Source organism: Dasypus novemcinctus, chromosome 1 (assembly GCF_030445035.2).
Source record: "Dasypus novemcinctus isolate mDasNov1 chromosome 1, mDasNov1.1.hap2, whole genome shotgun sequence".
Taxonomy (NCBI): domain Eukaryota; kingdom Metazoa; phylum Chordata; class Mammalia; order Cingulata; family Dasypodidae; genus Dasypus; species Dasypus novemcinctus.
Window position 1 is genome coordinate 73,242,204 of NC_080673.1, and position 16,457 is coordinate 73,258,660.

The following is a 16,457-nucleotide window of genomic DNA, read 5'->3' on the forward strand; positions in this document are numbered from 1 at the left end:
AAATGGCCAGTTGATTTTTACTCAGTCCACTGAGTGGGAAAGAATAGTCTCTTAAATAAATAGCATTGGGACAACTGGAAATCTACACTCAAAAGAATGTGAAACTCTATCTGTCACATATAAAAAATGTAACTCAACGTCTGTCAAAGATCTAAATATAAGAGTTAATACTATACAACTCCTGCAAGAAAACACAAGAAAATATCTTCAGGACCTTGCATTTATGCAATGGATTTTTAGATTTTACACCAAAAACATGAGGAACAAAAGAAAAAATGTATAAATGGGACTTCTCCACATAGCTTTCTGAGGCTGCTAGTGACTTAAAGAGAAACATTCTCTTAATTTTATTGGATGACAAGTGAGGAATGTTGGTTGCATTATGGCAGTGTGGCTTAGGTGAAGGGTACAGGACTTGTGAATTGTCAATTAGGTTCAAATTCCTGCTATGGTAATTATGTGTCTTGTATATTTATGCAAGTTACTTAAACTCTCCAAATATTTGACTTAATGACAAAATATAAAATAAAACCAACTATGATATTTGGACATAGTGTGTCTAAAGCACTTGGTAAATTTAAGTAGAAGTTAGTGTTCCTATTTCCCTTCATTGGTAAACATACATTTTTCTTCCACATTTCCTTTGCTAACCGGAGTCACTTTTTTTTTCTTAGACCACTTTCTCAGCTTCTTCCAGTGTAAGCCATAATTTTCAGTCAGCCTGAGCTGGACCTGTGATCCTGCTTCACACATAGTATATATCTGTATAAAAATCATGTGATACACACATTTATTCCATGGTATAATGCTGAGTGTAATAAACTTATTTATAGATTAATAAAATTTTCTTCCTTGGAGTGACGGATTTAACTATATAATTTTAAAAATATGATGAAAATCAACACTACCATCATCAATACTTTATGAGTTAAAGTTAAATTATATAATTTTATTAGCTACGTGGCCTTGGAAAATTTACTTAAATTCTCTGGACCTGTTTATAAAATTCATTTACTTATCAAATTGAAAAATATTAGTACTTGCCATAAAGTTATTGTGCAATTCAAATAATATAAAACTTGCAAAGCACTTAGCTTGCTTTTTGACACAGAGTGAGCATTCAACAAATATAAACAAGCATATGTCAGTGTTAACAGAATGACTTGAGAGGTTTCTTAATTCAGTAAGCACTTATTGTGGGGTAATGATGAAATATTTAAAATTATACATCACAAGTAATATTAATTTAGTGGTTATCAGTTGTTTTAATTGTTCTTTATTTAATGGAAGGAAGGACTATGACTCATGCTCTGTCCATGCAATATCATTCTACTTCTCACCTATGGAGGAAAGTTAAGTATCTTGTTTCTTTTTAATGCACATTGCCCAAATATTACTCCCAATAACCAGTGGAGCAGCTCAGCAGATTTCAGAATGATAATTCCTGGTGGAGAAGTGATGTTTCCACTTTATTTTTTCTTCTTCCCTTTGCTTTTAAGCATAATTTGACCACTGATATCTAAATTGTTAAACATACTAATTAATGATATCAGAGACACATGCATGCTACAATTCAATCCTTATGAATATGAAGAAACTTCCTAATTAATTTAGGGGACCTTTCCTCTATTTCCCTAATAAGCCTTGAGGCTGCATCACATGTCTTTATAAGATAGCTACAAACAATTGATTGGAGTTTGTACAATAGTTAATCCCTGCAAGAAAACAAAAGAATTCGTAAATTTCCAAACTATAACTCTGCTCATGAAATAATTTATTTTTTTCTTTTTTTTCTATTCTTTTAGGGGGGAGCACAAACGCAGTCCCCCACTACCGAAATTATGCAGTTGAGTTTCCCACATTTGAGGAAATTGCAGGGGTCAGCACATAAGGAGTACAGTGGATAAGCCTTGCCCTGGGAAAATCACCTTCATGATAATGGTATTTCCCCTGTCAAGTAAGTATCATTAAATAATTTATTTGTGGAAATACTTAAGTTGGCAAGGTAAAACTTTCTTTGGAAGGTGTTAAGTCTTATTGCAGCATAACTACATACACATACTGGTAAGTAAATTTTCCTGACTCTTAATTCAACAGGACTGTGACATACATTTTGAAAATATAATCCTTTAGTTGACATGAACATCAGCATAATATGATTAAGTTAAAAAGTTGAAGAATTTTTAAAATTCAGGTTATTTTCCAAATAATTTGAGTTAGTAGAACAAATGGCAGTGGGTGTGGGGATTGCAACAATGAAAGCTATCCCATCGGCAACATGTGGATATTATTAACAGTTTGTAAGGGATTTGGGAGTACTATATTTTGTATTCTCAGAGGCGATTTGCTATGCAATGTAAACTATATATGCTAGTATTCACTGCTATGATTTTGAAACTTTTACAAATTAAGAGCCCCCTAACTTATATTTAGATGGCTTTTTACAAAAGAACTTTTGGTATGGAAGCATACAGTCTCGAAGGAACAACTTTAAGTATAATTTACTCCTTCCTTCCTCTGTAAAAAATGAAACTAGAACTTTTACGTCATTTCATTTTTTCTGATAAATATATAGGGCATGTATTCATGAACTATCTTTACTGCTGCACTACAATACCTTTAAGTACAAAAGTGTTTTCTTTTGGTTAATGCATTAAACAAATATTAGGAAAAGGGCCCTAAAACTTGGATTTCCAGTAAATATTTATTGATCGTGATGATACTTGGTTTAGGTGATAAATCTACTCCAACATTCTCATTTTACTTGTAAAGAAACTCAGATGACACAATGCTACACAATTTACTCAATTTAATCACACGATAGCCATTTAAATCAGTCAAGTGTTTACTGATCATAAATCTTTTTTAAAAATAGTTTATAGGATTTTTATTCCAATAATTATAGTCAATAAGATTGCTACCAAGTTTTCTTCCAGAGCATTAATGTCTATCCAAGACATACGTCAGGGCTACAACAGGAAAAAAATTGCACAGTCAAATCACAATAATTTAAGGATGGCTTATTCACAAAGAAACTATCTACAAGGGTGTGGGAGAGATGTAGAGGTACTAGCTGCATTAATGAAAAACTGTTGACACTCAGGGCTTAAATGGATGAAGGAGGAAATTGTTACAAGAACTGAGAAGAGAGTACTATAGAGGAGGAAGCCACTTGGAGAGGAACAGTGGCATTTGGTGACCTGACAGAGAAGGAATAAAGGGAATAAATGAATGTCCTGACTTCCCTCCTTCTCTTGCCACAATGCATCAATCCAGCTTTAAGCCAGAGTGCAGAGGCATCCAAAATATCATCCTCCCAAGGCGGAAAGCAGGATAGAATGGTGGAAAACAGAAAATATAAGGTGCACAGGGTACGCGTTATACCTTGGAGAGATTAAAAATTATGCATATCTGAAATAAAGGATTTTAGCCAACATTTGATTCTAACTATGTATTCCAACTATGCCCATTATTCTTCAATGAAAAGAGTGAAATATTTTACTTTATTTTTAAAGAAGTTTTAGATTACAGAAAAGTTACATAGAAAATATAAGGGATTCCCATATACCCCCCCACCTCCCCCTCTATCATTTTTCCCTATTAATAACACCTTACATTAGTGTGGTACATTTGTTGACCATCAAATATAGAAGCATTGATATTAACCATGGTCTATAGTTTACATTATGGTTTACACTTTCTACCATACAATTTTATAGGTTGACAAAATGTATAATGGCCTATATCCATCACTGCACAATGTCATGCAGAGCAGTTCTAATGCCCTAAAAATGCCCTATGTTTGACCTATTCTACCCTTCCCCTCTCCTCAGAACCTCTGGTTAACCACTATCTTTATATCAATATTACAACTTCTTCTATTACCACAATAACAATAATTCGACTTTACTCCATGGTTACATTCCACAATTATATTTTCTCATTCCTCAATTTTGAGGATTTTGGGATGATGATTCCTGCTCAGTTTCAGATTGAGAGGGTGTTAGATCTTATGGACAGATGGAAGGAGCTGTTTTGCTTGCAGTTGCAGATCCTCTGCTTTTGGAATGGGGTTATTCCATCATCATCCTTTTGTTAATTGTCCTGGGTGGGTCTGGAGAGTAGGTATTGGCTGCAATTCTGCTGAGATTCAGGGCTCAACCAGTATATGAAACAGAACAAAGATTTAAACCTCTGAGACATAAATTAATGAGTATAGTGTTAATTAACTGTTCAAATAAAAGGGGAACAGAATCATGTTTAAGGAAATTATTAATGAGCCTAACTCTGTGACAGTGGGTAAATAGTTTATCATATATTCCAAGATAGGGCCCACCAAGGGGATTCTGATTTCTTAAGTGTGTGTGCCTTGCCTATAGTTTCCAGATGTCACTAGAGCCATTGGGAGCACCCTTTTGAGGCTTTGTTTATTGTGGCAGTTAGTGAGACCCACCTGAAATGTGCATAAACGTAACCTCTGGAATGACCTCCCAAATCACTTTGAACTCTCTTAGGCATAAAAATTCTTTTGTATTTAATTTTCCCCCCTTTTGGTCAAGATCTTTTTCTAAATGCATTGCTGGTTTGCACTTTGGAATAATCCCTTCTTGCCATGGAGTCTCATCCCCAAGAGTCATGTCCTATGACAGGAGGAAGGTAGTGATTTTATTTGCTGTGTTTGGATTCAAGAAAGGCAAGCATTGAGTATAAGAAGGTTTTCAGGAGGTAACTCTTAAGCAATAGATATTATTAAGCTAATTTTCAATTTAACAAAAATAAGGTTCATAAGTATAAGCGTTAATATCAAGGGCATGACATATTGTTCTGTTTTTTTTTTTTATTTTTAATTAGGTACTTCCTATGCACTCTAGAGTTTCTTACTACTCTATTACAGAACATAGCAGGACTCTCCATATGGGAATATCATATTGTATTGGTTATTGTATGGGTGTCCACCCACTTAGATAATACCCTATGACCACATGAACATATTTATAACCCTTAGAGCATGCACCAGGTGCACCTTTCCCAACATATCCTCCCACCACTGACACCCTGTACCAGTGACTCTCCCCTACCATAGTTGCCTAAAGAACACTCCCAGAATTGTATTCTCATCCACAATCCTCTCCCTCCACAGAATTCACCAATTCCTTCCTCTAGCCTTTCTCCCAGCTCTCTGAATTGCCCAACCCATATCCACAACCCCACTCAAACTCACACTTTAATATTATTGACCCCAATCACATCACTGAATCACTGTCACCTCCGTCCACTGTCAAACATCCCCCATCCACCTTTCCATAGATTGTGCCAAGATTGAGCATTGACTTAGCACTCTCTACTCACTTTCTATCTCCTGGTAACCTGTGAACCTGCTCAGTATCCTTAGCTCTTATCAGGAAGATCATACAATATTTGTCCTTTAGTGATTGCCTTACTTCAATTAACATAAGGTCTTTGAGATTCATCCATGTTGTCATGTATGTCAATACTTTAATCCTTCTTACAACTGAGTAATATTCCACTGCATGTATATACCACATTTTGTTTATTCATTCACCCATTGATGGACATTTGAATTTTTTCCAACTTTGGACCACTGTGGATAATGTTGAGGTGAACATTGATATGCATATATGTGTTCATGTTCCTGCTTTCAATTCTTCTGGTTTATTCCTAGCAGTGGGATTGCTGGATCATTTGGCAGTTTTATACTTAGCTTCCTGAGGAACCACTACATCATCTTCCAAAGTGGATGCACCATTCTACACTCCCAACAGCAGTGGATGAGTGCCTCTATTCATCCACCCCCTCCCCATCACTTGAGTTTTCTGTTTTTTTTTTTTTAATAGCAGCCAGTCTAAAAAGTGTGATAATATTTCATTGTAGTTTTGATTTTCATTTCCCTAATAGCTAGCGATGTTGAGCATCTTTTTGTGTGCTTTATAGCCATTTGTATCTCCTCTTTGGAAAGGGGTCTATTCAAATCTCTTGCCTATTTATAAAATGGGTTGTCTTTTTATTTTCAAAATGTAGGATTTCTTTATGTATTCTTCACATTATACCCTTATCAGACAGTTGATTCCTAAGTACTTTCTCCCATTGAATAAACTGCCTTTTCACTTTCTTGACAAATTCCTTTGAAGCACAAAACTTTTTAATTTGGGGGAGATCTCATTTATCTATTTTTTCTTTCACTGCTCTTGCTTTATGTCCTACTACCAGATCTCACCTCATAGATGCTTCCCTACATTATCTTCTTGGAACTTTATGGTTTGGGCTCATATTTAGATCTTTGATCCATCTTGAGTTTATTTTTGTAAAGGGCACAAGATGGTGATCCTCTTTTAGCCTTTAAGATATGGATATACAGTTCTCTAAGCCCTGTTTGTTAAAGAGACTATTCTGTACCATTTGAGAGAGTTTGGTGTCCTTGTTGAATATGAGTTGGCCAAATATGCATGGATTTATATCTGAACTTTCAGCTTGATTCCATTGGTTAAGTATGTCTACCTTTGTGTCAAAACCATGAAGCTTTGAGGAGTATGGGAGTTCTCATCTTGTCATACTGTGTATATCATTGGGTGGAGACCCACAATGAGTGGGAAGGTACATCTACATCCGGGGGAGACCTGATGTTCTCAAACAGAAAGAATTGTGTTTCTTGAGAGAATTGGTGGCTCCCCATTGGGGGGTAGTCTAGTATGTCAAGCCCTCAGCATTGTTGCAAGTATCTGTGAACCTGGTCCTGCAAGCAATGAAGCTAGGTTATCACTGTGGGCCCTGAGGAGAGGGAGAGAGAGATATAGATAGATGAAAGCAGGGTAACTGGGGGGCAATGGAAATGTTCCACAGGATCGTGCAATTATGGATATAAGACATGTTAAATTTCACCAAAAATGTATAAAAGTCTATAGGCTAAAATGTAAACCATAAGGTAAACTATAATGTACCTAAAAATTTAGAAAACTGCACAGTCTAAGATATAAACCATAATGTAAAACAAAATGGAACCATGTTTGATAGCTATGTTTCAATGTCTGTACATCAGCTGCAGGAAATATGACATGAACATGTAAAAAGATCATTGCTGGGAAGGAGGAAAAGGGTTTGATGTTGGATGTATGGGAGTTCCCTATACTGTATATGTGAACTTACTGTGATCTAAAACTTTTTTTGAAGACAAAATTAAAAATTAGAAGAAAAAAAAAAGGATGTAGACACTGAGGAAGGAATGAAAGAAATTGCCTTGCCACTGTACAGACAGGGCAACACCCATTACAGTAATGAAAGGCAAAAGATCAAAGACAAGTTTTATGATTTTTTCATTTTTTAATACTGCAATTTATTTTTACTTCATTTTTGTTTTTCTAAATTACTATATATTCTATTTCTAACCTTTAAACCTATCATTACTATTCATTTTCCCATTAATTTGATTTGACAATTTAATAGGCTTCATTTTTTAAGAAGTTTTGGACCACAGAGGGGTTCAACCAAGGCAGGGGAGGAATGCTGGTGAGGGGTGTTACTGATAGGGGACACATGGTTGGGAGGGAATTCTCCAGGGCATGTACATAGGGTATATAAAAAGGTCCAGATATTCATTGGGTATTTTCAGAGTAGTTACAGCTACAACAACAACAACTGAGGGAGTGCTGAGTTCTTAGCCAGGAAAGCTCTGTCACATTCCCCAATGGAACAGCAACAATCCCCCAAGTGCAAGGGCAAAGACCAGTGAACAAGGATGGTCCAATGATGAGCCCTTGATACTGATGACTATGCCTGTGAGCCTGTGTGCCTGAAATTTGAACTAGCCTAGAGCTGCAGGGTGCCTAAGAGTTACATCCTGAGAGCCTCCATATTGCTCAAATGTGGTTACTCTCTAAGCCAAACTCAGCATGTAAATGTATTACCTTCCCTCCAACATGGGATATGACTCCTGGGCATGAGCCTTCCTGGTGCTGAGGAATTACTACCATTTGACGATGCAACTAGGAAAAGACCCTGAATAAAAGGGGGAAATGGTAAAGACAAATGAGTTTATATGGCTAAGAGTCTTCAAAAAAGAGTCAGGAAGTCATCAGAGGAGTTGCACTTATGCACACCTCAGAAGAATCCCAGAGACAGCCAAGTAGGTATAACCCCAGGTACCAGTGCTCCTGAGGGCTATGGAGACATACAGATTCTACAGTCATGGAAGTTGGCTCTGGAGTTAGGTGCCTTGTCAGTGGACCCCAATTTGGAATTTGTGTTCTTGAATGTGATGGAGATGGACTCAGATGTGACCTTCCTACACATGACTCTTCTGTCACTCTTACTGAACATGTGGCTGGTGCTGGAGTTGGTGTATACCCAGGAGATTTTAATGTCTGGACTGGCCATGTGCCAGCTGGACCCTGAGCCTCAGCAGAGCTGTGACTCTTACTCTCCTGTACATTGGACTTACCCAGGTCAGCTAACAGGGGGGTTAAGATGGTCAACCACCACAACAGGGAACTGAGATTGCCTACAACTCCAAGCAGGAGAAATGCATCCATCAACCATGTGGGAGCTAAGCCCCTTGTAGATATAGAGGTGGAGTGGACATCACCATCCCAGGGTCAACAGGATGAAGGAATAAAATATGGATTAGAGTGGATTTACTGGTATTCTGCTATAGAACTATTGTGACTAGTATTGGAAGAAACTATAGCATTGATGTGGAAAAAGTGGCCACAGTAGTTGCTGAGGGCAGGGAGAGTGAAGAAGAGATGTGATGTGGGGGCATTTTTAGGATGTGGAGTTGTCTGAAATGATATTGCAGTGACAGATGCTGGGCATTATATATTCTGCCATAACCCACTGAATGTATTGGAGGAGAGTATAAACTATAATGTGAACTATAATCCATGTAGTGCAGCATTGCTCCAAGATGTATTCACCAAATGCAATGGATGTGCCTCAATGATGAAGGAGGTTGTTCATGTGGAAGGAGTGGGGGTGTGTGGCTGTGGGTTATGTGGGAACCTCTTATATTTTTTAATGTAACACTTTTTGTGATCTATGTATCTTCAAAAAATACAATAAAAATGAAAAAAATTCAGTTAGCATGATTCCTACAATTTTGTGTTTTCTTTTCAAGATGTTTTTGGCTAACCAAGACCCTTAACCTTTAAATAAATTTTAGAACTTGTTTTTCCTGTTCAGTTTTTTAAAATGCTGTTGAAATGTTTACTGAGATTGCATTGAGTCTTCAATAAATCAATTTGATTAGGGTAGACATCTTAATGATATTTAATCTTCCAGTTTATCAACATGGAATATTTTCCCAATATTTAGATCTTCTTTGATTTCCTTTATAACAATGTTGTACAGTTTTCTGTGTACAAGCTTTTTAAATCCTTAGCTGAATTTATTACTAGATTTACTAGATATTTGATTCTTTTATTTGCTATTTTAATTGGAATTTTTTTCTCTCTTTTTAAATTTCTTTTTTAATGATATTTAGATTATATAAAAGTTACACAAAAAATATAGGGGGTTCCCATATCCCCCACTCCCCAACACCTCCCCTATTTCCCACCTTAACAACATCCTTCATTAGTGAGATACATTCATTGCAATTGATGAATGCATTTTGAAGTATTGTCACTAATTATGTATTGAAGTTTCCATTGTAATTACACTCTATCACACCCAATTCTATAGGCTATGGGAAGATATATTGTTGTAGAATTTGAGAGAGGTTCAATTATTTGCGTATAGAGAGGCCAGGACTCAGGAATGATTTTGAGAAGGAAAAATGGTTTATTGACGGCCAGAGTCAGGAGCTTTCTGTTTCAATCCCAAGCCCTGAACAAGACTCCTGACTCCTTTTTATACAGAGAAGAAAGGCCAAATGGTCCTTTTGTCTCAGTTCTCAATAGGCTTAAATTAGCATATATTTTCCACATCCTAGGTAAGCCCCCAGCATGGACTTCACACATTCCAGATAAGCCTCTAGCCCATTTGGTCTGCATTTTCCCTGAATATTTAAAGTTTATAGACTTTGCATTGTTAAACCATTTCCTGGGACTGGAGTCACTGCCATGGTTACCAAGGGCAGGACTGCAGCCTCTTATTGTCCCACACCCACAAGTCACAGACAGCTTAGGTTATCTATTAAGAGACAAAGAGCCTCCCACCCATAGCCCACATCAATATAATGGCCTGTATCTATTGTAGTATGTCATTCAGGTCAATTCCCAACTCCTGAAAATGTTCCACATTACACCTATTTTCCCTCTCCCTGCTCTCAGAACCTCCAGTGGCCACTGCCTCTGGATGATATCAATGATATCATTTCTTCCATTCCTAGAATTGCAATAAGTCTATAGTAAAATACCAGTAAGTTTAATTTAGCCCATAGTTCATTCTCCAATCCTGAGGATTCTGGGATGGTGATGTCCACTCCCCCTTTAATTTAGAGGGGGCTGTGATGCCATGGAGCAGATGCATGGGACTTTCTGCTTGCATTTGTAGACTCTTGTGGTTCCTTGGTATGGTAGTTGTCCATCATCACCTCCTTGGTAGTTGTCCTTGGTGAGACCAATGAACTGGATAGTAGGTGTTGCAGCTCCATTGAGGTTCAGGGCCCACCTTGCATATGGATAGTCAAAAGATTTAAGTCTCTCAGGCATACTGCTATCAACTCTAGTACTAATTACAGGTTCACATAGGACAGAAGAGTCATGTGTAAGGAAACCACAACTGAGTCCAACTCTGTCACACTGAGGAGCACAAATTCCAAAGTAGGGTCCACTACTGGCAAGGCACCAAACTCCTGAGCTATTTACCTTGACTATAGTGTCTGGATGTCTCCAGAGACTTCAGGGGCCCCACAATTTTGGGTATTATCTACTTTGGCAGTCAATGAGATCCTGCTGAGATGTGCATAATCATAATCTCTGGAATGATCTCCAGGCTCACTTTGAAGTCTCTTAGCCATATAAATTCAATTGTCCTTACATTTTTCCCCTTTGGTCAAGGTCTTTTTCAAGTAGCATTGCTAGTTGGTCTTAGGTATTTATCCTTTGGTGCCATAAAGACTCATCCCTAGAGTCATGTCCCATGCTGGAGGGAAGATAATGTATTTATACACTGAGTTCAGCTTAGACAGAGTTAACATTTGAACCACAAAGAGGCTCCCAGGAGGCAATTCTTATGCATCCTATAATACTAGGCTAAGTTTCCATTTCAAGAGTAAAAGTTCATAAGCACAATCATTAATATCAAGGGCCCATCGATGGACCATCCTCCTTCACTAGTCATTGCCCCTGTACTAGAGGGATTCTTGCTATTCCATTAGAGAATGTGGCAGATCTCCCCAGGATGGAACTTTGATATTTCTTCCATTATTGTGTGAACCTCCACCCACTGTGACAATGCCCCATGAACACTTGGACACATTTATATGCCTTACTTGTATTCCCAGGTGAGCTTCCTCTAATGTATTCCCCATCAATGATACCTTGCACCAGTGATCCTTCCCTGCCACAGTTGTAACTTTTCTGAGATCCAAAACTTCTTCAAAAATGAAACCAATAAAATAGCCAAATACAATTATGAGGAAAATGAAATAGTAATGATAGTTTTAAAAATAAGAAATAAAACACACAAAAAATTTTAATTAAAACAAAATTATATTAATTTGGGATAATAAAAATAATGAAAAGATATTTCAATTTGATTTTATTGGCATTTGCCTTTCATCATTGTATGATCTTTTGTCCTAGATATATAGTGACATTTTCCTCCATTTATTTCCCCAGTATCTTACTTTTTCATTTTGTCTTCAATGAAGTTTTAAGTTATAGAAAGGTCATGTACTAAATACAGGGGACCCCCATATGTTCAACATTCTCCCCTTTCCCCCTTCCCCTATTAATAACATTTTATATGTGGATGGTACATTTATTACAACTGATGTACAGGTATGGAAACATAGCTACTAACCATGGTCAGTGGTTTCCATTATGGTTTACATTTTGTACCATAAACTTTTATAAATTTTGATGTAATTTAACATGGTCTGTATCCATTATAGCAAGATCATGTAGAATGCTTCCATTACACCCATAATATCCCCTGTTCCATTTGTTCTATTTCTTCCTTCCCCTCCCCTCAGGACCCATTGCAACCACCAGACTTCACTTCTTAAAAGACAAGATTCATAGTTACTTGCAATAACACTGAGGGATTGACACACTGGACTGTCCTCTTCTATTAATTACTGTAGATTATTTTTCTTAATTTCCTCCTCATATTGCTCATTATTAATGTACAGAAATACTAGTGGTTTTTGCTTGTTAATTTTATATCTCACCACTTTACTGAACTTGTTTATTAACTCTAGAAGTTTCGTCGTAGATTTTTATGGCTTGCTATGCATAGGAGCATATCATTTGCAAATAGCGAATGTTTTACTTCTTCTTTTCCAACTATAATGCCTTTTATTTCTTTTTCTTGACTAAAGGCTCAAGTAAGTAGTTCTAATATAATGTTAAATAAGAGTGGTGACAGTGGGCATCCTTGTCTTGTTCCAAATCTTAGAGGGAAAACACTTAGCCTTCACCATTTAGTATGATGTTAACTGTGGGTTGTTTCATGTAACCCCTTTATCATGTTGAGGAAGTTTCCTTTTAATCCTATTATTTGAAATGTTTTTATCAGAAAAGTATGCTGTATTTTGTTGAATACCTTTTCTATACTGACAGAAATGATCAGGTGATGATTTTTTCCCTTAGATCTGTTAATGTCGTGTATTACATTGATTTTCTTGTGTTGAACCGTCCTTATGTACCTTGGATCAAACCCACTTGATCATAGTGTATAATTCAATTGATATGCTGTTGGATTTGATTAGCAGGTATTTTGTTGAGGATTTTTGCTCCTAAGTTCATTAGAGAGTTTGACCCTTAGTGTTCTTCTCTTGTAGTGTCTTTATGTGGCTTTGGTATTAGGGTGATTTTGGCAACATAGAGTAATAAAGTAATGTTTACTCTTCCTCTCAATTGTTAGACAAGTTTTAACAGGACTGGTATAAGTTCTTTCTGGAATGATTGGTAGAATTCACCTGTGAAGCCATGAGTCATGTGCTTTTCTTAGTTGGGAGGTTTTTGATAGCTAGCTCCATCTCACCACTTGTGATTGGTCTGTTGAGTTCTTCTATTTCTTCTCTCTTCAACATAGGGTCTGTGTGTGTCTATAAATTTGTCCATTTCATCTTAATTGTCCATCTTGTCATACAATTTTTCAACGTAACCTCTTATGATACTCTTTCTTTGGGGTCAGCGGTCATGTCCCCTCTTTCATTTCTGATTTTGTTTATTTGCCTCTTCCCTTTTTTCTCTGTTACTCTAGCTAAGGGTTTGTCAATTTTATTAATCTTCTCAAAGAGCCAGTTTTTGTTCATTCTTTCTAGTGTTTTTTTCTCAATTTCATTTATTTCTATGCTAACATTTATTTCCTTCATTCTGCTTGTTTTGGGATTACTTTGTTGTTTTTTCTTAGTTCCTCTACGTGTGCAGTTAGGTTTTTGATTTTAGCTCTTTCTTCTTATTTAATGTAGGCATTTAGGGCTATAAATTTCTGCCTCGGCATTGATTTAGCTGCACCCCATAAATGCTATGTTCTCATTTTCATTTGCTTCAAGATACTTACTGATTACTCTGGAAATTTCCTCCTTGATCCACTGATTGTTGAAGAGTATGTTGTTTAACTTTCATATATTTGTGTCAATTCCAGTTCTCTGTTATTTACTGATTTTTAGGTCCCTTCCATTGTGGTCAGAGAAAGTGCTTTCTATAATTTCAACCTTTCTAAATTTGTTGAGATTTGTTCTCTGACCCAGCATGTGGTGTATCCTGAAGAAAGATCCATGAGCACTCCAGAAGAATGTATAACATGTTGCTTTTAGACATAATGTTCTGTGTAAGTCCATTAGGTCCAGTGTCACTAATGTATTGTTCAAAATCACTGTTTCTTTATTGAGCTTCTGTTGAGATATTCTGTCTACTGGTGATAATGGTGTATTAAAGTCTCCTACTATGATTGTGGAGGCATTTATTTCTCCATTTAATTTTTGCCAATATTTGCCTCAAGTATTTTGGGGCTCCCTGGTTAGTTGCATAGATATTTATGATTGTTCTTTCTTATTGAAAGATCGCCCCTTTTATTAATATATGGTGTCCTTGTTTGTCTCTTAAAACAGTTTTGCATTTAAAGTCTATCTTGTCAGATATTTATGTAGCTTACCCCTGCCCTTTTTTTGGTTGCTATTTACATGTGAAATCATTTTCCAACTTCTCACTTGCAACCTGTTTGTGTTTCTGGGTATAAGTGAGTTTCTAATAGGCAGTATATAGATGGGTGACAGTTCCTTATTCATTCTGCTGATCTGTGTCTTTTGATTGGAAAGTTTAATCCATTAACATTCAAACTTACTACTATAAAGGCAGTACTTACTTTAGTCATTTTTTCTTTAGGCTGATACATGTCATATTTTATTTTTTATTTATTTATTTTATCCTTTTAGTTATTCTTACCAATACTATTCCTTTCTACACTCTCCTCCAACCCTATCTTTCCTGTTTTATTTTTCCTTTCAACCTCAAATTCTCCCTTTAATATTTCTTGAAGGGTAGGATTCTTGCTGACAAATGCTCTTATTTTCTGTTTACCTGTAGAATATTTTGAACTGTCCCTCACTTTTGAATGCCAGTTTTGCTGGATACAGGATTCTTGGCTAGCAGTTTGTGTTCTTTTACTATCCTAATTATGCCATACTACTTCCTTCTTTAATAATTCTATTTAGGTGTGTTGTGATATTGAATACATAAAATGAACATACTGCTTTGAGAAAAGTTTATTTGGTGAGTTGAAAAGATGCTATTAAAATTTTAAAATATGAAAAGTGAAATAAAAATGTGAAGGAATTGCAAAGGAAAGTCAAAGAAATCCTCCAAACACACCCTCAAATTAAATCTACATGAGAAAATTTGAAATCTCTATGGAGGTTCAATGCAAGGTTTTGGAATCCATCTAATGAAAGATCAAGAAAGAAAGATCAAGGACCAAAGACCAGAGGAGGAACTAATCAAAGCTATATTAAAAGGACATTTCTTAGAACTGAGGAAAAAAAGATCTTTTTCAGAAAAAAAGATTTTCTGAATGATGAAGAGGAGAAGAAAAGCAAAGACACATATTTCTAGATGTATGCTCATAAAATTTCAGAACCCAAGGATAAAAAAGCCCCCCCCCCAATCACACAAAAAGTAACAGATTACTTGCAAAAGAATAAGAACCAAATTTTCGTTAGACTTCTCATTGGGTTAATCAGCTAGAAGGGAAAGCAATAGCAACTTCAACGTTTTGAGGAGACATGCTTTTGATTCTAGAATTCTGTACTTATCCAAGTTGTCAATTGTTTGGTAAAATAAATGAATTTTATGATGTTCTAATTTTCATACATTTTATCTTCCATATACTTTTTAAAAAATAACAACAAAAGAATCACTTGAGAATAACTCTAGCTAAATATATAAATGATGGATCCAAGAAGTAGGAAGATAGGGAATTCACAAACCTAAAAGTGAAAAGATAGTGAAGTTCTAGGATGATATATTTTCAGGAAGACTAAAGTGAAATTAATCTAAATTAGACAAAAAAGTTTTAGAACAACATAAAGTAAATAAAATTTAGTGTGCCATTTGAATTATGAATGAATCATAAGCAAAAACAATCTATTTCATCTTAGTGTTTGTAACATTGTCCTTTCAATAGAATTTCCTCCTCTAACCTTAGAATTGTCATTCGCATTAAATGTTCTTAAACATAGCATGGACAACTTAATTATGATCACAAACCTTATAAACCTGAGTAATGTAAAAATAATATTGTCCCTGACTTGTCAGGAAATGAAGGGGTTGGGGTGGAGGAGAGAAAAAGAACACTGTAGATGTGGAGCTAACTTCATATATTTTCCTTCTCACAAGGGTTCTAGCACCTCAAAACCTACCTACTCTGGTTGCTCTGTAATACCTTCACATCATTTAAAGTTCTTTTCAGTGGGAGTTGGTTTGATATAAGCTATTCCATGTGTCTCAAATTAAAAGTCCATTAGACACTATTTGCTTTCTACTTTCAATGCTTATTTAAATTTACAAACTTATTTTTATCAATTTATGAACAGTTTTGTTGTTTGTATTCTACTTCTTCCTTCTAAGGTCTGATTCCTTTCTGCTAAAATACATCCTTCAGTAGATTTTTCATCATGTGCCTATGGGTGAAAAAACTCTTATTATTTTGTATGCCTAGAAACAATTTTACTTTCCTTTCACTGTAATATAGTTAATTGTAGTCATTTTAATGTTTAATTTTTCTTGAGATTTGAGTGTGATTTTGATCTTAAAGCTCATGTCTCCTTTAGATCT

The 16,457-nt window shown here is 35.9% G+C and overlaps 1 non-coding gene across 1 annotated transcript; it reads right to left on the reverse strand.

Annotated features, from left to right (window-relative positions):
• Positions 1-1,802: 1,802 nt before the first annotated feature.
• Positions 1,803-1,965, reverse strand: LOC111764185 (U1 spliceosomal RNA). The gene has a single exon (XR_002796866.2). It is a non-coding gene; the product is annotated as a U1 spliceosomal RNA (small nuclear RNA).
• Positions 1,966-16,457: the final 14,492 nt, after the last annotated feature.